Genomic DNA, 25,767 nt, shown 5'->3' with positions numbered 1-25,767 from the left:
AATTCATCCTCATGTCCTTCGAAGGTGAAATCCTTTGATATGTGGTATTGCACCAGGAGAAATCACATTCCAACTATTATCTTACGTACTGCAGTTATTTGAGGAAAGCCATCTGTCATATATTTTTTGGGTGGAAAATTACATACTCAAGATGGATTTTTAAAAAACATACTGTTGCCATGCTTTGTCTGACAAGGGTTTATTTTTTCAGATTGAAACAGTAAGTCTTACTCATCTTCAGTGTTATTTGTATAAAACAAATCCCAATGAACTGCTGTGTTTTAAGTATCTCATTGTGATTCACACCAGTGATATTCAGCACACCTTCCTGAAACATCAGTTCTGGAATAGATTGATCAATATGTCTATTTGGATCGAGTTCTGTATTTACAGTTGTTTCAGAATTAAAGAACTATGTTTTCCAGAGTTCTTTAGTTTGCCAAGTGAGTTCAAGTAATGACTCTCTGCTATCCTTTTTTAAGCTTAGTTTGTTGAAAATGTTTTCTAATGAGACTCACCAAACATTTTCAAAAATGAGTTGTCTAGGGTTTCTTCATGTTCCTAATATATTTCTCTTTACTAGATTTGGATCCCTTCCAGTGGGTTTTTACTTAGATTGTGATATTTCCCTGTTCAGTTCTGCACTTCAGTTTCTCTTAAGCTAATAATTTATCTTCTGATTAGCAAGTTGCTTCTTTAGCTGTAGGCTGCTTTGTCGGTACTAAACCCTAAAAGTAAGCATTAGACTTTGAAGGGAACTTATTTCCCCTGTAGAGTTTTTCTGAGAGTAGAGGAAATTGATTGATTTCTTTGACCATTGATTAACTTTGACCAGCATCAGATATTTCCTTCTAAACACCCTGGGTGGCAGAGAAATTTTCAAATACTCCAAAGCCAATCACGTTCCCTTACTGGCCTACTCGTACCATGAATTGGAGCGACTGCAACTGAGCTTGCCTAATGTGGAGCTGCTAAAGGTCAAGTTTTATCAGAAGCTCTCCAGTTTTCTTCTGTAACTATAAGGGGGAGCTGGGGGAGAGAGAGAGAGAACACACTGTGGAATTAGTTTTTATGCATATTCTTAACTTCTTTTCCTTGAATCAGGAGTCAGTCCCTTCTGTGACCGTACACTAGATTTTAGGGTACGAGTTCTGAGAAAGCTGATAGAACCCCAAGTATCTGGCCTCAAATGATGATGCAAGCAGCCTACGGATAATTAGGAGGAGAGTTGAATAACAAAGCTTATATTTCCTGAAGAGGTTCTTCACTTTGTCAAAACTTATCTCACCTATTTAAAATCAGGTAGAAATCTTGATGTCATTTAAAATGACATTTAATGCAAAGTCATCTCATCTTGGTGAAAATCTGTTCTTGGGACTTAGTAGTCTAAACACCCAAGAGCAACTGTGATCCTGAATCACATGCTATCACAGGACATTGTTGTTCTCCCCTGTAGCTCTAAGCCTACTCATCAGCTTCTCTCATTATCACAAACACATTTATGTTTTCTATTTGTACCAACTTTTGGATTAATACCCTGAAACAGAGCAAAGTTTACCTCCAAGACTATACAAATTGACAATCAACAAGGTATCAAAAAACATGTGTGTGATTCTTATTTTTAGAGTTTTATCCCATTTCTCTCCTTAATCTTCATTTCACTTATTCCCTTTAACTCTTGTTCAAGATCTAATGAAGTTTGTTCTCTTAGTCATGCAGAAGAACCCATGCAGGAAGCAGAACTATTAGAAGACAAAAAAAAGTTAATAAAAACAAGACTGATTTTAATATGATACTTGAACCTATCACTCATATCTTTATAGAGTATACAGCAAAAATAGATTAAAAATTTTATTGATTTTTGCTTTTATCTTCACAGTTTTTCCTTTTCCTTAATGTATTTTATTGTTCTTCTGACTTCTTGATTTCTTCATCTGTTCTTTTTTTACCTTCGTTAATTTCCAAATGCCTTTACGGCATTAGAGTTTCCACTGAGTAATCCCCCTTCTCCCAAACACACACACACACACACACACACACACACACACACTCTATCCTCCTTTTGATGTTAATTCAGTTCAACACAAAGTATTAGAAATGGTGCTGCCTACTCATTGATCAAATGAAAATGCAATACTAATATATTATCTATTACAATTTAGATATTGTATTATCCATAAATAAGAATATTTAACCAGTTTGTTGTGCCCAAAGGGCTTGGGCTGTATGATTTACTCTACCAGCCAAATGGAGGGTCAGATTTTTTGAAGACCATCTTGAATTCCTCAAGTCCATTACTGGGATTGATATTTTTAGGAGTTTGTTTCATCAGTTATTATTTGTAACCTCAGCAAATGTTTTATTCCTTTAGACTCTTTGTAAGGAGATGTTGTTTACTAAAGGTATTGGTGAGTCTTAAATTGTGAGAAAATGTAATTAGTTGTCTCACAGAATAATTAGCCTTCATTCTGGCTTGCCATTGAAGAGCATGGTCCCACACAGAGGGTAAAAAAGAAAAACCTCGGGAACTTCCAGTATATTGTCTCCATGTATTGTTTAGATAAATAGTCATTTTTGCATGTTGCACTTTTTCTAGTGTAAGGACTCTTTCCTTCAGTTACACATATTGTCTAAATATGTATCACTGTTGGTAAGGTTATTGTACATATCTTTACATCACTGTTTTAATAGTACTAAAGTGGCTGAGAGAACTGAATATAGATTTAGGGTGATGATTGCCTCTAGTAAAGCTTAGACAAGTCATTTTATCAATAAACAGAGTATAATAGGCTAAATCAGAAACGTCAACGCTTGAATCTGTAAAGAAGAAAAGTGTGGTAAAAAGGAAAATAAACAATAGCGTTCAGTGCAGAGTGTGACCCACAGGATACTTTTATTCCAGTGGTTTGGGGGAGGTGCTCTCTCCTTCATGCTGCCATTACCTTGCTCTCAGGACCTTGCACTCCTGGCAGCTTTAGTGGGCCTTCTTGCTTCTTAACATTATCTGAATAACCTCAGTTTAGTATCTTTCCTAAAATGTAACTTCCCAGTTTTGCTAAGATTTCATCCTTTTGTCCAGAAGTTTGGGAGTAATTAGGTGAGTGAGGTTTTGTATAATGGTAAAGCCTTGTGTAATTCTAGAATAACTGTTCCAGTTAAATGTGTTCCTGTATCACTGGATAGAAAAGTTGCAGTATCCCAGGTAGGAAACACAAACTCTAATTTTTTTTTAGTCTTGTGAATGCTGTGACGTTTTTGATAAGAAAATGCTTCAAAACGATATGCAATAGTACACATATTATTAGTAGGTCATGTTTATGTTCCATAGAAAGAACCAGTGTTACAAAATTTGTTTGGTGATGATTGTTTTCCCATAAGTATATTAGTTACATATGAGGCGTGAATTGCCCATCCTCTGCTATTCTAGAAAAGTTTTCCCACTGGTGTTTATTTAATGTCACGGCCAATTTGTCTGTATTGTGATGGCTTGCTTCAGGAGGATTTGGCAAGTATTCATTTTAGAGTTTGTCAGTTTGTTTTCTGGTGCTAGCTAGTAACCATTCTGGTTCTTGCCAGATCTTACCTTCAAGGATCCTACAGTTCAATAACTCCAGTGATTCTTCGCAGAATTTGAGGAACCGCACTTTTTACACCCTTAATAGAAAACTTTAGTTTCTCCATTGAACTTTTTTGTTTTTTTGATTATTGCATTCTAGAAGAAACCAAAACAGCCTATTTAGCGTGGTGATATTCTAAAATCTTTCTATAATCTTTCTAAAGTGTTTCCATTGTATTTAAAAATACTTTCATGTTATCCATAGTGAGCCTTTACTTAATGACAGTGATTATTTTAGGTTTTGTCAGAATATCACATACTTCACGTCTGTTGTTCATTTTGTAGAGTACCTGAGGAGATTAAGAGACTTCTTTGTTTCTCTAACATCTCAAAGAAGCGTGTTATTCTAAAAACATACCAGTACATATATTTACTCTTTTATTTTAGTAATTTGACGTGCAGTAGAAAGGACCACAGGTTTGCCATTTGAATTTATTTGGCTTCCAGTGAAAAAAAAAAGGAATCTACCAGAGACTTCAGGGACTAGACTAGATATTCCTTACCAGCCTGGTATCCTTTTTTAAGATATGACCCACAAAAAAATTAAATCAGAATTTGGTATAAGAGCTTCCAAAATAACTGTTCATGACCATGCCTAGAATAGGCAAGAAGTAAAAAACACACAATTCTGCTCTATTGTGTGTTACAGAGTTGCTGCTTTAAGAGTGTTATGCAAGTGGGTATTGTTATAAGAAGGATAATATAGCAATAATTCATAATCAGTAATCAGCTAGTAGAAAAATGTTGGGATTTTTTAGCAATAAGTATTCACTCTATGTAATAACATGCGATTTAATGATCCTTGTACAAGATCTGAAGATGTTTTGGCTAATTTATTTGAAGCCTATAATTGCTCTGAGCCAAGAAGTCTCAGCCTTGGCCTGTTATTGAGCAAAGTCTAAGTTTTTATACACACACGAAAGGAAAGATTTATGATTGTTACTAGTTTCTTAGGGCTGTTGTAACAAATTACCACCAGAGTAGTGGCTTAAGACAAATAAATTAATTTTGTCACAGTTTTGGAGGCTAGAAGTCCAAAATCAAGGTGTCATCAGGGTAGATTCCTTCTAGAGGCTCTGAGGGAGAACTGGATCCATGCCTTTCACCTAGTGTGCGGTGGTGGCCAGCAATCCTTGCCATGCTTTGGCTTGTAGACTCATCATTCCAGTCTCCACCTCTGTCTTCACATGATGTTGCCCTCTCTGTGTCTCTGTCCGTCCTCTCCCTTTCTTATAAGGAGTCAGTCATTGGATTCAGGACTCACCCTAATCCAGTATGACCTCATCTTAAAACATTACATCTGTAAAGACCCTATTTCCAAGTAAGGTCACATCCTGAAGTTTCAGATGCGCATGAAATGGGGAGAGGGGGAGACAGTATCAAACCCACTGCAGCCATCACCTAGGAATCATCAATAACTGCCACAGTGAGACTGCCTATGTTTATAGACGCTTTTGCCCATAGAGATACTGTGACCATAGCTAATTCTTTGGTACTTTCTTGATTCATAAATAGTACAGGCATTCTGAATTCTAAATCAGTTATTCTATGACTGTGTATAGGAAAATTTATAAAGACTTCTAAAGTAATCTCTCTGAAATATGTTTTATCTGGAAATTCCATGTGTAAGGTAGTTCCTGTCTAGTAAATCTGTAGGAATTACGTCACAGTGGGAAAAGGAATCTTCTTCTAATAAGGATCCTAAAATAAATGTTAAAGATTGGGATTTGGGAAAGCATTTGGGGATTGTTAGAAATTTCTGTACTTGAGTGGCTCTAGTAAGCAAAGCATATAAAGTCCATTCATCTTCAGTCTCTTTAAAACTGACGGTACACCGTCAAGCTCATGTTTTTTAAGTCTTTTTCACAATCTGGCGTAACCAGTCACTTGCACTTTAGGCCACAGTGTCTCTCCTTCATTCGTACCCTTTCTCTCTTTTTGTGTTTTAATTACAAGTCAGTTTGCCTTCTTTCTTGTTTTTCAAGTATCTTCAAAATTTTTCTCTGATGGATCCAATGTTCTGTAGTAATAGTGGGTTAATGGTAGATATCGTGACAACCAAATAATGAATAAAGCTGTAATGTTGTTTATCGTTACTTTTATAATCAAGAGTAAAGGAAGGACAGGACATATTGAAATGCTCTTAGCTACCCTACAGCGGAGTCACTGGCAGGTTTGCTGAAGTTGTTCTTATGCTCCTCACCCAGTGTGGGACTTCGGCTCTTGCAGTAGCTCTTCTGTTTACAGTATTTACAGGTATCTTTACAGAGAGAGTCTTTTAGTTATTTGATCTAAAGAGCCTTAATTTGTATTGATTTATATTTTTAAACTTTTTAAGACTCTCTGGGAACATCCACCCACAAACTGGATATTTTCTAATTGGTGATTTTTTATTTCAATTTGTTAACTTATTTCCTGATTCAGTTTTGAGTGTATTTATAACAAGAGAGGATAGGTCTCCCTTTACTTAAGTTCTTAAGTCTATTCCAGAATACAGTTTGAGTTTCCTAAACTCTATTTTTATCTTTATTTGGTTTATAATTTTGAGTCTTTGTCCGATTTCCTTTAAGGAGGAGACTTCTGGAATTTTTTTACGTGGTAAATTTATTTATCTTGCACTCTCAGAGCGCTTGTTTTCACACACCTGGGTCACTTAAATCTTCTCTTTCTTACCTTGCTAATAATGTTAAATGATTTTTCTCATCTGAGTGAAAAAGAGTTAACTGGTTTAGGTACACAACTGTAGTCTGGGACTATAACAATCTAATGAAATTCTGAATTCTGCCACAAATTTTTGCCTGTCTTCCTGAGGTTTAGAAACATTCATAATCTGTAGTCTTTACTTGGCTCTTTCCCAGGGTTTTAATTTAACTATTTTAGATCTATTTTCTTCCTTGAAAATGTGATTGTGAGAAAACCCTGAAAAGGGAGAAGCTCACTTAGGAGATCATGTAAAGCTGGAGAGAGAGAGAGAGACAGAGACAGAGACAGAGAGAGAGAGAGAGAGAGAGAGAGAGAGAGACGTAAGTAACGGAGAGAGAGACAGAGACAGAGAGAGAGGGAGAGAGAGAGAGAGAGACGTAAGTAAGATAGATTTCAGAAGGTTACAGAGTCTTGCAATAAATTATCTTGGAGTTTTCATTGTAACACATATCACAGATACAGGGCTAATTTCTTACAATGAGTAAAAAAAGATGACAAGATTAAAACTCAATTAAAAATGGGCAGGAGACATAAACAGTTCACATTATCCCACAGAAACAAAATGATTATTTCAAGTGGCTTTTGAATACAGAACTCTGACTGAATACCTTAATGAGAATATTCTAAGAACAATAATAATTAACAAGAGCAAAACCTACAGAGAAATCTTTAACTTACCCAAGTTTGTTTATTGTTGTTATCGGTATTAATGTAGTAAATCTCAAATTGTTTTGTGGGTATTGTAGGAAAAAGCAAATGAGTAAATAAGTTTTTAGGAAAGAAAGAAAATTATGGAATGGGGGAAGGTGAGAACCCTATGGTGTTGGATTCGAATTGAAGGTGTTTAAATAAATATTTTTAGATATGACTACTCAAAGGACACAGAGCATTCATGTAACATCCGTATAACAGTGGACCCACCTTGCTCCCAGAATGGGATTTCTAAATATCACATCTAACTAAATGAATTTGGAACTTCTTAAAAAATATTTGTTTCCATGTCTAGACACAGAAAGTATAAGGTGAGTATGAACTAGCTTGTTGCATCATAATGGAAGAAAGTGGTGAGTACATGCCAAAAGAATAGAACCTAGAATCCAGCTTCAAGGACTCCCAACAGTCAAATTTTGAACAGTTTGAACATCAAAGTAATGATGACTGTAATGAATTCATCACAATGAATTTTTTAAAACTCAGTAGTCCATTGTTATAATAAAAAAAAAGAAGGGGAAAGGAAATCTCTTTACAGAAATATTCCAGATAGTAAATGTAGAATGAATAGAACTTTTAAAATCATGATTTTGCAAACATCCAGCATAATAATTGATTCATCAAGGATTTTCAACAATTATAAAGCCATTGGCAAAAATGTTACTGGGGAATAGGATTTTCATCTGGTCTTATAGTTTCACTGCATGGAAAACTTATTAATTGCAAAGACAAAGGTTCCTTGTGCAATGGAGAAATATCTTGGACACCACCCTAAGCAAATGATCAAATATTGTTACCAATAATGGGACAAAATACTTTTTATATTTGGTATAATTGGAAGTACATAACCTATGTAAAATCTTTGTCAAAAACATACAACCTGAACCTGATCATAAGGAAATAATCAGACAAATTCAAAGTGTGGAATATTCTTCAAGACTGCTGACTTTCACTCTTCAAAAATGTCAGTGTTTCAGACAGACATAAATGGTGGGAGACTGCTCTAGATTAAATGTGGTTAAAAGTACCAGATGGTGAATATATGATCTCTCATGGATCTGGATTTTTAAAAGAGCAATAATATCATTGGAATAATGGGGTAAAATGGAATGAGGACTTTATGTTAGAAAATATAATTAAGTGGTATATTATTGATGTTGATATTGTAGTTATGTAAGAGAAAGTCCCATTTTTTTTAGGAAGTGCACACTGAAGTATTTCAAAGTAAATTTTCACAATGTCTAAGCCTTACTTTCCAATGGTTCACCAAAAGTCTAAATAAATCAGTAGTTAGATGGATAGATAGAGAAAATGTGAAAAAATATTTTAAAGCAATATGTCAATTTATATGAAAGATATCTATAGTGTTCAATGTACCACTTTCACAACTTTTTTGTAGATTCAAAACAGTTTTAAAGGCTGTCTTGAATATAGTTTACCTGGGAATAAATCTAGTGAAAAATAACAAAACTGAGTTGAAAGACATTAAAAAGGAACCAGACAAAAGGAGAAATATGCTCAGTTCCAGATATGGAGTCTTAATAGCATAAAAATATCAATCAACCTCCAAAATTAAAAAAAAAAAAGACAGTACCAAGAGTTATTAGCAAGAATATGAGCATCAGAAGCTTTAATATACTGCCAATGTGAGTATAAATCAATTTGGAAAACATTTAGTAATAAATATTTAGTACATTGAAGCTACCATAACTTTAGTTCCACTTATATACCCAAAGGAAGCTCTCAGTAGGAACAACAAACAGGAATGTTTACAGAAACATTTTTTATAATAGAAAAGTACACCTATGTCTACCAATTGGGGATTGCATGAAAAACGTAGCATATTCATATAATACTATACCACAGTGAGAGTGAATAAACTAAATTTCACATTAACACAACCAAATCTTACAAATATGTTTTTTTTAATTGAAGGAAAAAAAAGAATAATATACTGTATACAGTATGATACCTTTTATATGTTTTTTAATATGCAAAATAATCTCATACATTAAGGAGACATAAATATAGCATAAATTAGAAAATATGCATGGCAGTGGTAAATACAATTTCAAAATAGTGGTTTTCACAGACAACAAGAGTGTGGACATTAGCAGGAGGAAGTTGTATACAAAGGACTCTTTTGGTCTTGTTTTGTTTCTTAACCTGGGGGTTGCAACAATGATGCTTGTTGTAATTCTTTTTAAACATTAGGGGATAACTTTAATTTTTCACAATAAATTATTTTAAAGGGAGATTTTGAATAGAGCTTCATGGTACCTTCAGGTAGTATCCCTTTCCCATGAATACAGAAGTTATTGCACATGCAAAATGAGAACAGTTGTTTTCAGTCCCCAAAATGGTACTTAATCACTTAGTATAGGATCCTCTGTGACATACCACAGGTAACTTGAAATATATCATTGCCCCTAGGTCACCCAGGTCCAAACAGGAAACCCAATGACTGGTCAAAATATGTATATTTAGATTAAATTATAGCTTGAATTTGAGGATACTATGGACCAAAGTATTCAGGAAAAAAATGGCATTACATTCGTTTTCAAAATCATATATGTATCTGAAAAAGCTTTATGTATGAGGATCTTCTAATCCATGTAAACATTTGTACACTTTTATTGAAACGTTCCATAGCTATACTTTGCTGAAGCTTCTGTTTGTGAGTTTTTGTAAAAATTAAAATTTACTCTGTAGGCGAGTAAAAAATCCCTGGGGTTTTCTTACAAAGATTTTGGAAAATATTTAAAGGTAATGTTAGTCTAAAATTACAGATGGATGTATTATAATTCAAATACGTTTTAATTCAAATGCATTTGAATCCTTTTTTGAGTTGGTTCTTATGGACAGCAGACAATATTGTAAAATGTAGACATCCAGAGATCATTTTAATTGAATTTTTGCTAGAATTAAAAGGATTTTGATGATTTTTTTTTACTTGACCATACTTACTGAAATCTTTGTTTCTGAAAACTCTTTTGGTGAAAAATAACTTAATAAGTCTTGTATTTATCCCAAAGCCCTTAAAACATGATTTAACCCTAAAGCTACTTCTGATATAGAAGAATAATGATACTATCATGAAAATTAAGCATTCAAGAAGAGTTTTCACCAAAATGTCAAACGTTTGCATTTGTCTGCATTTTTCCTTTTATTGTTAATGGTCACTTATATGGAATTCTATATCATGCCCTTGAATTGGCACCCCCTTAGAGGAAGGTGGGATTCCTGCTTCTCTCCTCCCCTCTCCTCTCGTCTTATTATTTGACACCCAGCAGTACTCACAGTTGAGGTGGGGTGGCTCAGGAACATTGGGGCATGCATACTTTGAAGACAATTTCAGGGTGTTTGAGCTAAAAAGTCTAAAATAAAACAAATAGAACCTTCTAAATTGGAAGACAATATTGTAATTTGGACACATATTGTAGGACAATACAGCTAGTTGAAAGAGAAGAAAACAGTATTAATAAAATCTTTTATTAAGGAGAAGTTAAAAGATGCTTAATTAAATTGGAAATATAAGCATGAACCCATGATGTTTGCAGGGAAACGGAGATAACTGTTATTTTTCTATGGCGATCTAAGTGAGTTAGGTTGTGGAACAGCTGTATGTTTGCCGTTAGTGCCTGCATTTTTGGTCTGTTGTACTATTTTCCACCACTAGGGACCAGAGCTCCTTGGAAAGTGGCATAACATGTTGTAGCGCAGAATTCAGATAAGCCTGACATTCTGTTGTCAAAAAGTAAGAATGCTTTCAGAGGACCTGGTTATAGTGTTAACAACAATGAAGAAGTTTAAGAGAAATCCTTATCTTCCACCTGTTTAATCTGTTGATTTCTGAGATAGTTGTCTGTTCTTCCATTTTTCCCATTGGCATTATATTTTCTGAAGATATACAGTGAGCTGCTTAAATATACCTGCATGTTATGTCTTCTTTGTGGTGTGTTCCTTTTTTCATAGTGAAAAATCCCTCTTTGTTCAATTTGAAGATTTTTTACATTTAATTGAGATTCATCTAATATTCATAAGTCTGTACCCGATCTAGTTGTGCCAACATTTACCTTCTCCCCAGCATGGCCTCCTGCTCTACCCAATGTGTAAGGGGTCGTTACAAAACTCTAATTTTGTGATACCACCCCTTCCACACTCAAAAAGTTAGTCTTTTTTTTTTCATTATCACCATGAACTGATGACAATGTCAGTGACACTTCCCCCCAAAGCATTTTGTTGATCTAATTTTAAAGTAATTGCTACAATTACTATTGAGTTTTAATATTATATATATACATATTTTTTTTTTTTTTTGCGGTACGCGGGCCTCTCACTGTTGTGGCCTCTCCCGTTGCGGAGCACAGGCTCCGGACGTGCAGGCTCAGCGGCCATGGCTCATGGGCCCAGCCACTCCGCAGCATGTGGGATCTTCCCGGACCGGGGCACGAACCCGTGTCCCCTGCATCGGCAGGCGGACTCTCAACCACTGCGCCACCAGGGAAGCCCGTGTTTTAATATTATATTTTTAAACTTCAAGTTAGCACATTTTTGTTACTTATTCTTTATTAGCATTGTATTCTATACGTAAACCAAGTGGGAGAATACCCAGTTTATCCTAGTTCCCACCTATATATTTGGACTCAGCTGCTTGCATTTCGTTCAAGGGTTAAGTTTCTAACAGTTTAAAATTCTTTATACTTTCTTTGGATGAAGTTTCCGTCTCCAACTCCTGTGGTACTACATTTTCTTACATTTAAACAGTAGATGCAAAATAGATAGTAACCATACAATGATTGTAAAGATGAAGAAACGATGTGTGTTACTTCAACTCGGTCACAACTTTGGTCACAACTTTGATGTGACCACTTGGAGTTTTATTTGTGTTTAAAAGTTAAAGACAGCCTCTTCAGTAAGTGGTGCTGGGAAAACTGGACAGCTACATGTAAAACAATGAAATTACAACACTCCCTAACACCATACAAAAAAATAAATTCAAAATGGATTAAAGGCCTAAATGTATGTCCAGACACTATAAAACTCTTAGAGGAGAACATAGGCAGAACACTCTATGACATAAATCACAGCAAGATCCTTTTCGACCCACCTCCTAGAGAAATGGAAATAAAAACAAAAATAAACAAATGAGACCTAATGAAACTTAAAAGCTTTTGTACAACAATGGAAACCATAAACAAGATGAAAAGACAACTCTCAGAATGGGAGAAAATATTTTCAAATGAAGCAACTGACAAAGGATTAATCTCCAAAATTTACAAGCAGCTCATGCAGCTCAATATCAAAAAAACAAACAACCCAATCCAAAAATGGGCAGAAGACCTAAATAGACATTTCTCCAAAGAAGACATACAGACTGCCAACAAACACATGAAAGAATGCTTGACATCATTAATCATTAGAGAAATTCAAATCAAAACTACCATGAGATATCATCTCCCAGCAGTCAGAATGGCCATCATCAAAAAATCTAGAAACAATAAATGCTGGAGAGGGTGTGGAGAAAAGGGAACCCTCTTGCACTGTTGGTGGGAATGTAAATTGATACAGCCACTATGGAGAACACTATGGAAGTTCCTTAAAAAACTAAAAATAGAAATACCATATGACCCAGCAGTCCCACTACTGGGCATATACCCTGAGAGAAACCATAATTCAAAAAGAGTCATGTACCACCATGTTCATTGCAGCTCTATTTACAATAGCCAGGACATGGAAGCAACCTAAGTGTCCATCGACAGATGAATGGATAAAGAAGATGTGGCACATATATACAATGGAATATTACTTAGCCATAAAAGAAACGAAATTGAGTTATTTGTAGTGATGTGGATGGACCTAGAGTCTGTCATACAGAGCGAAGTAAGTCAGAAAGAGAAAAACAAATACCGTATGCTAACACATATATATGGAATCTAAAAACAACATGGTTCTGAGGAACCTAGGGGCAGGACAGGAATAGAGATGCAGATGTAGAGAATGGACTTGAGGACATGGGGAGGGGGAAGGGTAAGCTGGGACAAAGTGAGAGAGTGGCATGGACATGTATACACTACCAGCTGTAAAATAGATAGCTAGTGGGAAGCAACCGCATAGCACAGGGAGATCAGCTCGGTGCTTTGTGACCACCTAGAGGGGTGGGATAGGGAGGGCGGGAGGGAGACGCAAGAGGGAGGGGATATGGGGATATATGTATGCATATAGCTGATTCACTTTGTTATACAGCAGAAACTAACACAACATTGTAAAGCAATTATACTCCAATAAAGATGTTAAAAAACAAAAGTTAATGTAGTGAGACAGAGTGCAAAATGTGAGGTGTAATATCTTATTTTGTAGGTACACATTGTACATGAAAATAGTACTGGATTTGAATAATGTCTTTAAAATTGAAATGTATTCTATTGGATTGTTCATTGCATTAAAACTAGAGAATGAATAAAGAAAATGAAGATGATTTCTAATTACTTCTTGATGACTATTGAAAATAATTTTGTCATATAGAACAGAGGGTGTTTACAAATCTATTTGTGTCAAATACTCTAGACAAGCCACTAGATATTGATATTTTTGAGCATTGGCCTCCATGAAGAATCTAGTACACATCACCTAAGGATGCTAGGCTATTGAACTTGATGCCTTGATGGGATGGGGACTTTTAGGTTGTCTTCGAGAAGGTGCTGGAGGGAGCGTTACAGAAGTATTTGTTTACAAGACGTTCTGTTAACCAGATATATTCAGCTTTCTGCCTTCTAGGCACATATTGGGTTGGCAGAAAAGTTCGTTCAGGTTTTTCTGTAACATCATATGGAGTATATGAATGCACTTCCCACCCGTTTTGAAGTTTAGACAGGGAAGTGTCTTTGGCCCGTGAAATGTGAGCAAATGTGATGTACACCACTTTTAGGTGACAGCTTAAAGAGCCAGTGCTACTTACCAATGTCTGATATCGATACTGAGGTGAAGCATCTGTTAGCCTGGGCCACTGAGTTCAATGCAGGCAGGACACCCTGGCCACAGTACCAACCTGCTTGGGACATGCACTGTAAGCAAAAATTAAACCATTGTATGTTAAGTCACTAATTTTTTGTTGTAGTTAATGTCAGAATGACCTGGCCTACTCTTTCTGATATGTCTGCTGAATTTTAGCTTTCAAATTGCTGCAGTATCAGGCCAATTTGATTCCTACTGCTTTGTAAGTCATCTTTTCTTCTCACCATCTCGGTTTGAAAGATTTTTCTCTTCTTTTAAGTTCTGAAATTTCACGTGTGTGAGAGAGAGAGTGTGGTTGTGTCTAGGTCTGGATTTTATTTTATTTTTTTAAATTTATCTTGTTTGATGAGTCAGTTCTGCATATCTGAAGACATGCTTTTCTTCAGCCCAGGAATATATGTTGCTATTATTTCATTGAATGTTATATCCCTCACTGTTCTTTCCTTCTGAAAGTCTTATAGATAACCTCTATGTCTATATTTTGGGGGATATGTTTTGGAAAGATACCTTGACAGGATATTTTATGTCATCAAACTTTTATGTTTTGGTTTTTCTAACTAGGAATTGAGACTTTTCAATGATTTCATTAAACGTTTTCAATTTTCCCAAAAGCTAATTGTTTCATTTTATAAATATGTATCGATGTGTGTACATATATATATATATATATATATATATATATGTGTGTGTGTGCATGTGTGTGTTTATGTACAAACATACATAAGTCTGTGTGTAGTTTCTTGACTCTCACTGAAGTTATTAATTAAAGTAAATATTTTCATCCATTTCATATCTTATTTCTATTTCCTTAGCTTTTTTCCTCTTTCCTAGTAACATCTTTTCCTCAGTATTTACATTATTTCTTTAATGTTTACAAGTAAATACAGCATATTTCTCTTTTCTTGGGATTATTCCTGGGTCTTTACTTTCAGACTCATTTGGCTATCAGTTTGAGATTTCCTCAGTTGTTGTCAACACTTCACCTTTTCCCATTAGTTCCATATTTCCTATAAATTTCTCACTATTTTATCAGCCTCTGACACTTGCCTGATTGTTTAGAGTTCTTTTTAGTATTTATTTTCTAATTTCAATGGACTCTCAGGGGAGGACATAAAAAACTGTATATATAATCAGTAGATTGAATTAGATATATGTTCCCTTTCTAACTTAAAAAATAAGTCCTATTCCATCCAAAGATAGAATTTTTTCATATAAATTTATTTCCCTCATCTCAAACTTTAATTATCTGACATATTTCAGGAAGTAATGTGATAACTTGATTCCTCCCCAGTAGCTCTCTAGTTGTCTGTTACCCATTGGTTTGTGACACTTTATCAAGAGATTAAATGCTGATGCAAAGCAGGGTCTTTTATGTGGTCAATAATCCACTAATTGACTAAATATAATTGAGGGCCTACTATGTGCCAGCCACTGTGCTACCCTCTCCTCTTTCTACTGACTGGCATGTCTGTTCTTGCCCTGGGAGCACACTTCCTCATTTCAATTTTATCATTGCAAGTTCCTTTTATTAATGTTTCAAACAGCCACATGACTACTTCCCTTTTTTTTTAAATTCAGATAATATGTGACTCTTTCCTTAATAAATAATCATTTAAATTCTTATATTTTATTCTTATATATTAGCCTAATCTAAGTGATTTATTTGAAGCTTTTTGCATCATAGCTAAGATTTAGTCTTTAAGGCTTCTAAGTTCTGACTTGTAGATTTTTATCTTTGGCTACAGATGTGGGAAAACGTGACTGGGATTTCTTTTTCTTGCTTGCTTTTTTCTTTTTTCTTTTTCTTTTTCTTTTTTTTTGTTTCTTTTTTTGTTTTTTTTGGTGTTTGGGATTGATATAACTTCATTGATTTTAATTATGTATGTTATTTTCTCCCTACTCCATCTGGCAGAACTGAACTGTAAAATTGAAACCAGAAGGTTGCAGATCTCAGTTAGTTCATGAAACTTAATTGTCAGCGTCAGCTTTGTGACCAACCATTGTTATATGTGTTTTGTTACGGAGCCTCAAGAAGCCTTCAGAAACTTTGCCACAGCCCTTAGTCACAGTCAATCAATTATTCTGCTTTGCAGGTGCTTGATTTTCCAGCAGACAGCAATTGCACACTGGGTTTGAAAGGTGGGCAGACACACTCATGAATATTTAGAAGTTTATTTTTCTTTACTGTCGCAGACACATCTGTTAGACGGGAGTTTTGTAACATGTCTCTTCTCAGAGATTGCTAAGATTCAATTTTAACTGTGTCTTTTAAAAATATTTTGTCACACATGGCTTATGGAGAAATCATTAGCAAGTATAAGCATCCCCTTTGTTTTACACAGTGGACATATTCTAATAATATTCTATCCAGTTAATTACCTGAGACACTAAAAATTGTATTTTAAATGTATAATAAAGTTGGTTTGGTGTTTTGCTAAATCCTGGAGACATTTTCTTCTTTAAAAGTACTATTTTAGGTAGCATTCAGTGATAAATAAATTTTGGCAGAAAGGAGGTAATCAAACTATATGCTTCACATAAAGACGCTTATGTGGTCTCAGATGATGAACTGGCCAGAGAGAGCCTGTATTAGGTTGTGCTGAGCCAGTCTAGGTGCTCCTCCCCAAGTCTGGAATGGATACCCAGCCACTTTAGTCGGTTACTGTTGGATACTTGAGGAAAGGAAGCCATGGGAAGTAGGTGTTGGAGCAGCCCTGTTTGAGGAATGAGTAAGGCAGGGGAGGAAAAGCTGGGTTGCAAAGTGTGAGGTGACTATAGAATGAGAGGAGACTGAGGGAGACGAGGATCTGAATGGCCCATTTCATAATAGGCACAGGCCTCTGATGGTTCACCTGAATTCCCTCCCGTGTTCCCAGAGATAATGCTATGGTCTTATAATTGTCCCTCACTTCAGTCAGCTGGAATCATTTCTCTTCCTTTTGACCAATTGCTTCCTGTGACACCTCTCTAGACAAAATATTTATCCCCAAATGAATAACAACCCTAGTCTTAGACACTCCTCATTTGTTACTTCAGTTTTGGATCAAGCAAGTTCATATATGAGTGATGGTTCGGTGAATTTTTTTTCATACATACCAAATACCATTCTTACGGTGATGTTTTGCAATGGTTATTTTTATAACACACATATTTACCTTTAATTAAAAACTTAGATTAAATCATCCCAGAAATATCATACTGAGATGCAGCTGCTCACTTACCAGTATGTGCAGCATTGAAAAGCCATCTGATGAAAGAAATTAATATTTATTGAACCCTTACTATGTTGGGGGCAATATCCTATGTGCTTTATTTATGTTGTCTTATTTCATTTTCACGGCAGTCCTGTCAGGCAGGTATTATTAATAGAGGATGAATTTCAAGCCCAGAGAGGTTAAATAATTCGCCTAAAGTCATATAGCTAAAATATGTGAAGCAAGTTCTGTTTGACATTATGCTCTTTTCAGTATATCTTGCAGTTAATCATTCAATAATATTTGCTGAACATTTACTATGTGCCAAGAAGAGTGTTGCTATGTGGGACTGGATGTGGAGGGCGCAGTAAATTATAAGTCATGTTAAGATTTTGATTCAAATGTTGTCAATCTCTTATATATGGGGGAGAGAATATATTTTTGGAGTTTTTCTCTCATTTTTTCAGGATGGTTAAAGTCTAAATAACATGGGAATGTCTAATGGTAATTCTAAACATGAGAAATCAAGGATGTATAAGAGTAATACCCAGATGTCACTTTAAGATCATGAAGCAATCTTAAAAATTGCAGTTTAATAAATTCAGCTCAGCACCCAGATTTTGTGGCTTTTCTGATATCCCTGTGACTAGGCAGCAAAGACTAGGCTGCCTGGCAAACTGGATTAATTAATAATTGCAAAGGATTCTGGAGCTTTATATTTTAATCAATAACAAGTTGACTTATTTTTTTTACCAAATAGATACAAATAAGGGGAACATGAAGGCTCACACAGTTTTTAAAGTATAGTTTTAACATGAAGAATATGGAATTACTACTTTCTTCTTAAACGGCAGCTTTCTGAGTTAACTCTGTATTTTAGATGGCCACTACTTTCTCCGATGGACAGTTCGTTGGTTAGATATATTCATAGATGCAGAAGTATTTTTCCTTTCCTGTAATGCCCCTTAGCTGACCTGATTATATCTATAATTGTACCTAATTGAAATGGCCCCCATTGCCTTGGATTATTATTTCCCAAATAAACATCACACGTGCATACAATGACACATGCGCATGTGCACACATACACCTGCTATGACCTTTGCCTGTGACTCCATTTCTCTCCACCTTCTAATCATAGAAATCTGAAATTCCACCCTGAGAACTTCCTTACAGAGTCAGGTGAGTATGTTTTATGTAATTCTCCTATATAGAACTCACTCTCATTCAAAACACTAATTTTACACAACAAACTACAATTCTTGAGTTTTGTGATACTGTGACAAAAGCATCATTTTTACTTCAGCTGATGTCAGTAAAAACCAAAACATCCAGAACATTACAACATGTGATTCGGTATGAAAATTAACATTAAGAGGAGACCAAAAAATGTGACCAAGCAGAAAGTACTGTGGTCTGTGTTCAAACAGGCAGGGTTATAAAATCGGTTTTAAATTCACCCTGGGGAATAGTTACCCCTTTCATCTGAAGGTCAAATAGGCCCTCAGTGATTAAAATAGAGATCAGTAGTGATCCTTTTTACCCATGTAATATATAAGTAATTAACACTACACTTCAGTTTAACACTAACGACGCCTGAAATTCAGGTCATGGAAACAACATTCAATGCTGAAGGATCAAAGTTTGATTTTAAGTTTAATTACATTTGTGTCTGGTAGCCCAAGCATTGGTAATTGATATGAAAGCCAAGTTCATCACAAAGGCAGCAACCAGAGAACTCTTAAAGTATACAGTCTTGGCTTTATTTAGCAATGCAGTTTCTGTCATTACATTAGAGAGATGAAAGAACTCCATTTCCTTTGCCAGCTCTTGGCCTTACCACCAACTCTGACTATACACTCAGAGAGTTCATTTGGTTCCCTCGGGGCTACCCTTGTACTCAGGAGGTCACAGAACTCATTATGCATGCCAGAAGAGGAGATATTACCATATCCTCAGCTGCAGTGAAACTTCCATGTTGCTTGTCCTTTTGGCTACTGGGCCAGTGTAGGAGTCCCATCTCCCCTCACTTCATTAGCCTCATCAACTCCATTACTTCTTCTGAAAATAGGCTTTGCCACATAATAACCATGTTATCAGATGGTAGGACTGTAAGGTGATCATATATATTTCATTTACTGCAATATAATATATTTATGCAAATGACATACTTTACTAATACGTTTCACAGTCATCAAAAACTAAGAATGCAATTCATGTAGTCATTTTTTTTCTCTAGCGATCAAAATGATTTCACATACGCTTCTGCACTTACATTTACCAGAGCTTTATGAGAAAGTGGAACTTAGTTATGAAAAACTAATGGATTTACATTCCAGTACAATCTGGTAATTTACAGGTTGAAGCTCTCTCCTATAACACTTATTCCATGTTATAGTCTATCAATTAAACAGCAGTTTCTTATTTCCGTCTATCTTGGATATGACTGTTCTAAGAATAATTGGAGGAATCAAATATGAAAAATAAATGACTGCCTTTGAAATTCTATACTTCTATGACATATTTAGGAATTGAAAGGGAAATGGAGAGCACATTGTTAACTAGAATTTGAAAAGCTGTTATTTTTAAAAAGTAAATGAGAAAATGTGCATTGATCGGTTTGTGTACTGCCATGCAAAGAAGCAAGGAATTAAGATAGCAGTAATGGTCTCCTATTGAACCACTTCACATTTCCATGTGTTACAAATTTCTTAAGTAAATCAACATGTTTTCGCTGCTCTGTGACAGCCATAAATCTTGGATAATCATCCTGTGAATGGGGCAGTGCATTAGCTCTGTAACTTCAATTAGCTACAGTACCATCAAGCCCTGAGAAATCTACTGTAACACAGCTTAAACCATTAGATTAAAAATGGCCATAAATACTAAGTGTTGTAAATGAAGCCAACTTCAGGATATATCATTTGAACTTCAAAGCTTCACTTAAATTTAAATATTTAACATTGAAATGGCCAGAAAAATACCATAACTATTGTACCATATTGAACATTTATTCTTTTTTTTTTTAAACAGGGAGAGGGAAATGGATCCATGTATATATAAACATATAGACATAAATATATATCGATCACAAGTTACATTTCTTATTTTTTTAATATCTGAAACATTTATATTAACATATTTCCATACAAATAACCCAAAGAAAATGTAGTATTAGTTGTTTTTTTGTTTGTTTGTTTGTTTTTTTATACTGCAGGTTCTTATTAGTCATCAGTTTTATACACATCAGTGTATACATGTCAATCCCAATCGCCCAGTTCAGCAAACCACCATCCCCACCCCACCGTGGTTTTCCCCCCTTGGTATCCATACATTTGTTCTCTACATCTGTGTCTCAACTTCTGCCCTGCCCTTTTGTGTGTGTCTGTGTGTTTTGCTCTAACACAAGAACAGAAGACCATTTGTTCCAGAATGTAGAGAACAGGGCAATATGTCAGACTAGATAACCTGACACTTCTTTTGAAGAAAAATAAAATAAGACTTAAAATGGTAGATAAGATATCACAATCTTCTTTCTTAATACCATTGCTGAGTTCAAAACAATATAAGGCCAATACCTGAGAGTCAAAAACATAAAGGGCATCTGAAACTCAGGGTTATAAGCACGAGTTTACTGTGGTTGCCCTAGAGAGCAGATAGGTATTGCCATTTTAGAAAACTGAGGAAGGTAGGCTTAATGCCCATGCAAAAATAAGGTCTCTGTTCCATGCAAGGTGGTTCGTTGTACTTGATACTCTCAGACATAAAATCAGGATGGGTCCATGAAAAATGTGCCTACCCAAGGGAGAGATGACACTGTTTGATGATATTATCTTTCATGTCCGGTGACTTAAGCAAGAGCATTTGCAATTAGTTTGTTGAAAGTACTGCGTGAAAGAAGCACCCTTAGCGTAACAAGGGCAGATGTATTGTAAAATGCGAGGAGAATAAGGAGGGTATAAAGTCATGGTAGCAGAGAAAAATTAATTATCTCAGGAGGGAAGTATGTTTGCTCATATGTGATTTAAGTGCAAAAGGAAGCTTAAAAACCCATAAACATAGCCACCACTGGGAGAGACAGGAAAAAAAAAAGAGACAGAGAGAGAGAGAGAGAGAGAGAAAGGAAGAGAAAGAGAGAGAGAGAAAAAGAACTCAATGATCAATTCTTCAATACTTTAGACCAGGGCAACCTCCAAGTCCACCTGCTACCCCGTGGAAAAGTGAGGCTCATTAGAGCAGGCCACTGTTGAAATCCAGTCGATGTCTGAAGTTGCATATGTGCAAAATATGACATGGTGATCCCATGTTTAATTTAGAAACATTAAGAAATGGAAAAGGTGAAGTGGTGAGAAAGGCAGAGTATGCTTTACGCTCCAAATGCAAGGGAAATACTAGGAATTCAGATATGAGGCTAGTAGGTGAAATTAGACAATCTTTATTTCATTGCATTACGAAGACAATATAAATACCTGTGAATATGTTTTAAAACTATTATGCTGTGTTTAGTCATAAGGCATCATATGTTCTTCTTTCTTCTGAAAGTAGGAGATTAATGTTAAATAACAAACACTCACTAAAGTTTAACAATAACCTAATAATAGAAAAACAAGAAACTATAAAAGTTTTAGTAATTGGGTTTAAGTTTGAGAATCAATCTAATAAAGGTTCATACTAGCAGTTCCAACAGAGTTGAGGTGCTACAAAGACTCGCTCTATGAAAATATTCACTGAGGCAGTTGATCAAAACTCTTTTAATCCATCTTCAGTGAGCCCATTTAAGAGACTTTAAAAATAAATATTTTAATTTTATTATTCCTACAAAAAATGGAGGCATTTATGTTTTCTTCAGATGCATTTACTTTTTTTTAAACACCTTTATTGGAGTATAATTGCTTTACAATGGTGTGTTAGTTTCTGATTTATAACAAAGTGAATCAGTTATACATATACATATGTTCCCATATCTCTTCCCCCTTGTGTCTCCCTGCCTCCCACCCTCCCTATCCCACCCCTCTAGGTGGTCACAAAGCACCGAGCTGATCTCCCCATGCTATGCAGCTGCTTCCCACTAGCTATCTATATTACTTTTGGTAGTGTATATATGTCCATGCCACTCTCTCACTTTGTCACAGCTTACCTTTCCCCCTCCCCATATCCTCAAGTCCATTCTGTACTAGGTCTGTGTCTTTATTCCCGTCTTGCCCCTAGGTTCTTCATGACCATTTTTTTTTCTCTTAGATTCCATATATATGTGTTAGCATACAGTATTTGTTTTTCTCTTTCGGACTTATTTCACTCTGTATGACAGACTCTAGGACCATCCACCTCACTACAAATAACTCAATTTCGTTTCTTTTTATGGCTGAGTAATATTCCATTGTATATATGTGCCACATCTTCTTTATCCATTCATCTGTTGGTGGACACTTAGGTCGCTTCCAAATGCTGGCTGTTGTAAATAGAGCTGCAACGAACATTTTGGTACATGTCTCTTTTTGAATTATGTTTTTCTCAGGGTATATGCCCAGTAGTGGGATTTCTGGGTTGTATGGTAGTTCTATTTTTAGCTTTTTAAGGAACCTCCATACTGTTCTCCATAGTGGCTGTATCAATTTACATTCCCACCAACAGTGCAAGATGGTTCCCTTTTCTCCACACCCTCTCCAACATTTATTGTTTGTAGATTTTTTTTTTTTTTTTTTGCTGTACGCTGGCCTCTCACTATTGTGGCTTCTCCCGTTGCGGTACACAGGCTCCGGACGCACAGGCTCAGCGGCCATGGCTCACAGGCCTAGCCGCTTCACGGCATGTGGGATCTTCCCGGACCAGGGCACAAACCCGTGTATCCTGCATCAGCAGGTGGACTCTCAACCACTGCGCCACCAGGGAAGCCCTGTTTGTAGATTTTTTGATGATGGCCATTCTGATGGGTGTGAGATGATATCTCATTGTAGTTTAGATTTGCATTTCTCTAATGATTAATGATGTTGAGCATTCTTTCATGTGTTTGCTGGCAATCTGTATATCTTCTTTGGAGAAATGTCTGTTTAGGTCTTCTGCCCATTTTTGGATTGGGTTGTTTGTTTTTTTGATATTGAGCTGCATGAGCTGCTTGTAAATTTTGGAGATTAATCCTTTGGCAGTTGCTTCATTTGCAAATATTTTCTCCCATTCTGAGGGTTGTCTTTTCATCTTGTTTATGGTTTCCTTTGCTGTGGAAAAGCTTTTAAGTTTCATTAGGTCCCATTTGTTTATTTTTCTTTTTATTTCCATTTCTCTAGGAGGAGGGTCAAAAAGGATCTTGCTGTGATTTATGTCATAGAGTGTTCTGCCTATGTTTTCCTCTAAGAGTTTGATAGTGTCTGGCCTTACGTTTAGGTCTGTAATCCATTTTGAATTTATTTTTGTGTATGGTGTTAGGGAGTGTTCTAATTTCATATTTTTACATGTAGCTGTCCAATTTTCCCAGCACCACTTATTGAAGAGGCTGTCTTTTCTCCACTGTATATTCTTGCCTCCTTTATCAAAGATAAGGGACCATATGTGCGTGGGTCTATCTCTGGCCTTTCTATCCTGTTCCATTGAGCTGTATTGCTGGTTTTGTGCCAGTACCATACTGTCTTGATTACAGTAGCTTTGTAGTATAGTCTGAAGTCAGGGAGCCTGATTCCTCCAGCTCCATTTTTCTTTCTCAAGATTGCTTTGGCTATTCGGGGTCTTTTGTGTTTCCACACAAATTGTGAAATTTTTTGTTCTAGTTCTGTGAAAAAATGCCAGTGGTAGTTTGATAGGGATTGCATTGAATCTGTAGATTGCTTTCGGTAGTACAGTAATTTTCACAATGTTGATTCTTCCAATCCAAGAACATGGTATATCTCTCCATCTATTTGTATCATCTTTAATTTCTTTCATAAGTGTCTTATAATTTTCTGCATACAGGGTTTTGTCTCCTTAGGTAGGTTTATTCCTAGATATTTTATTCTTTTTGTTTCAATGGTAAAATGGAGTGTTTTCTTAATTTCACTTTCAGTTTTTTCATCATTAGTGTGTAGGAGTGCTAGAGACTTCTGTGCATTAATTTTGTATCCTGCTACTTTACCAAATTCATTGATTAGCTCTAGTAGTTTTCTGGTACCATCCTGAGGATTCTCTATGTATAGTGTCATGTCATCTGCAAACAGCGACAGCTTTACTTCTTCTTTTCCGATTTGGATTCCTTTTATTTCCTTTTCTTCTCTGATTGCTTTGGCTAAAACTTCCAAAACTATGTTGAATAAGAGTGGTGAGAGTGGGCAACCTTGTCTTATTCCTGATCTTTGTGGAAATGCTTTCAGTTTTTCACCACTGAGGACTATGTTGGCTGTGGGTTTGTCATATATGACCTTTATTATGTTGAGGAAAGTTCCCTCTGTGCCTACTTTCTGGAGGGTTTTCATTATAAATGGGTGTTAAATTTTGTTGAAAGCTTTCTGTGCATCTATTGAGATGATCATATGGTTTTTCTTCTTCAATTTGTTAATATGGTGTATCACATTAATTGATTTACATATATTGAAGAATCCTTGCATTCCTGGGATAAATTCCACGTGATCATGGTGTATGATCTGTTTAATGTGCTGTTGGATTCTGTTTGCTAGTATTTTGTTGAGGATTTTTGCATCTATGTTCATCGGAGATATTGGCCTGTAGTTTTCTTTCTTTGTGACATCCCTGTCTGGTTTTGGTATCAGGGTGATGATGGCCTCATAGAATGAATTTGGGAGTGTTCCTCCCTTTACTATATTTTAGGAGAGTTTGAGAAGGATAGGTGTTAGCTCTTCTCTAAATATTTGACAGAATTCGCCTGTGCAGCCATCTGGTTCTGGGCTTTTGTTTGTTGGAAGGTTTTTAATCACAGTTTCAACTTCAGTGCTTGTGATTTGTCTGTTCATATTTTCCATTTCTTCCTGGTTCAGTCTCAGAAGGTGGTGCATTTCTAAGAATTTGTCCATTTCTTCCAGGTTGTCCATTTTATTGGCATACAGTTGCATGTAGTGATCTCTCATGATCCTTTGTATTTCTGCAGTGCCAGTTGTTACTTCTCCTTTTTCATTTCTAATTCTATTGATTTGAGTCTTCTCCATTCTTTTCTTGATGTGTCTGGCTAATGGTTTATCAATTTTCTTTATTTCTCAAAGAACCAGCTTTTAGTTTTTTTAATCTCTGCTATTGTTTCCTTCATTTCTTTTTTGTTTATTTCTGATCTGATCTTTATGATTTCTTTCCTTCTGGTAACTTTGGGGTTTTTTTGTTCTTCTTTCTCTAATTGCTTTTGGTGTAAGGTTAGGTTGTTTATTTGAGATGTTTCTTGTTTCTTGAGGTAGGATTGTATTGCTGTAAACTTCCCTTTTAGAACTGCTTTTGCTGCATTCCATAGGTTTTGGGTCATCGTGTTTTCATTGTCATTTGTTTCTAGGTATTTTTTGACTTCCTCTTTAATTTTCAAGTGATCTCTTGGTTATTAAGTAGTGTATTGTTTAGCCTCCATGT

At 35.6% G+C, this 25,767-nt stretch overlaps 1 long non-coding RNA gene across 1 annotated transcript in view; it reads left to right on the top strand.

Annotated features, from left to right (window-relative positions):
• Positions 1-25,767, top strand: part of LOC109550294 (uncharacterized) — a 432,204-nt gene that overhangs the window by 195,374 nt on the left and 211,063 nt on the right. The window lies entirely within an intron of this gene.

The sequence above is a fragment of the Tursiops truncatus genome, chromosome 13 (genome assembly GCF_011762595.2).
Source record: "Tursiops truncatus isolate mTurTru1 chromosome 13, mTurTru1.mat.Y, whole genome shotgun sequence".
NCBI lineage: Eukaryota > Metazoa > Chordata > Mammalia > Artiodactyla > Delphinidae > Tursiops > Tursiops truncatus.
This window is presented reverse-complemented; position numbering and strand designations above follow the sequence as displayed.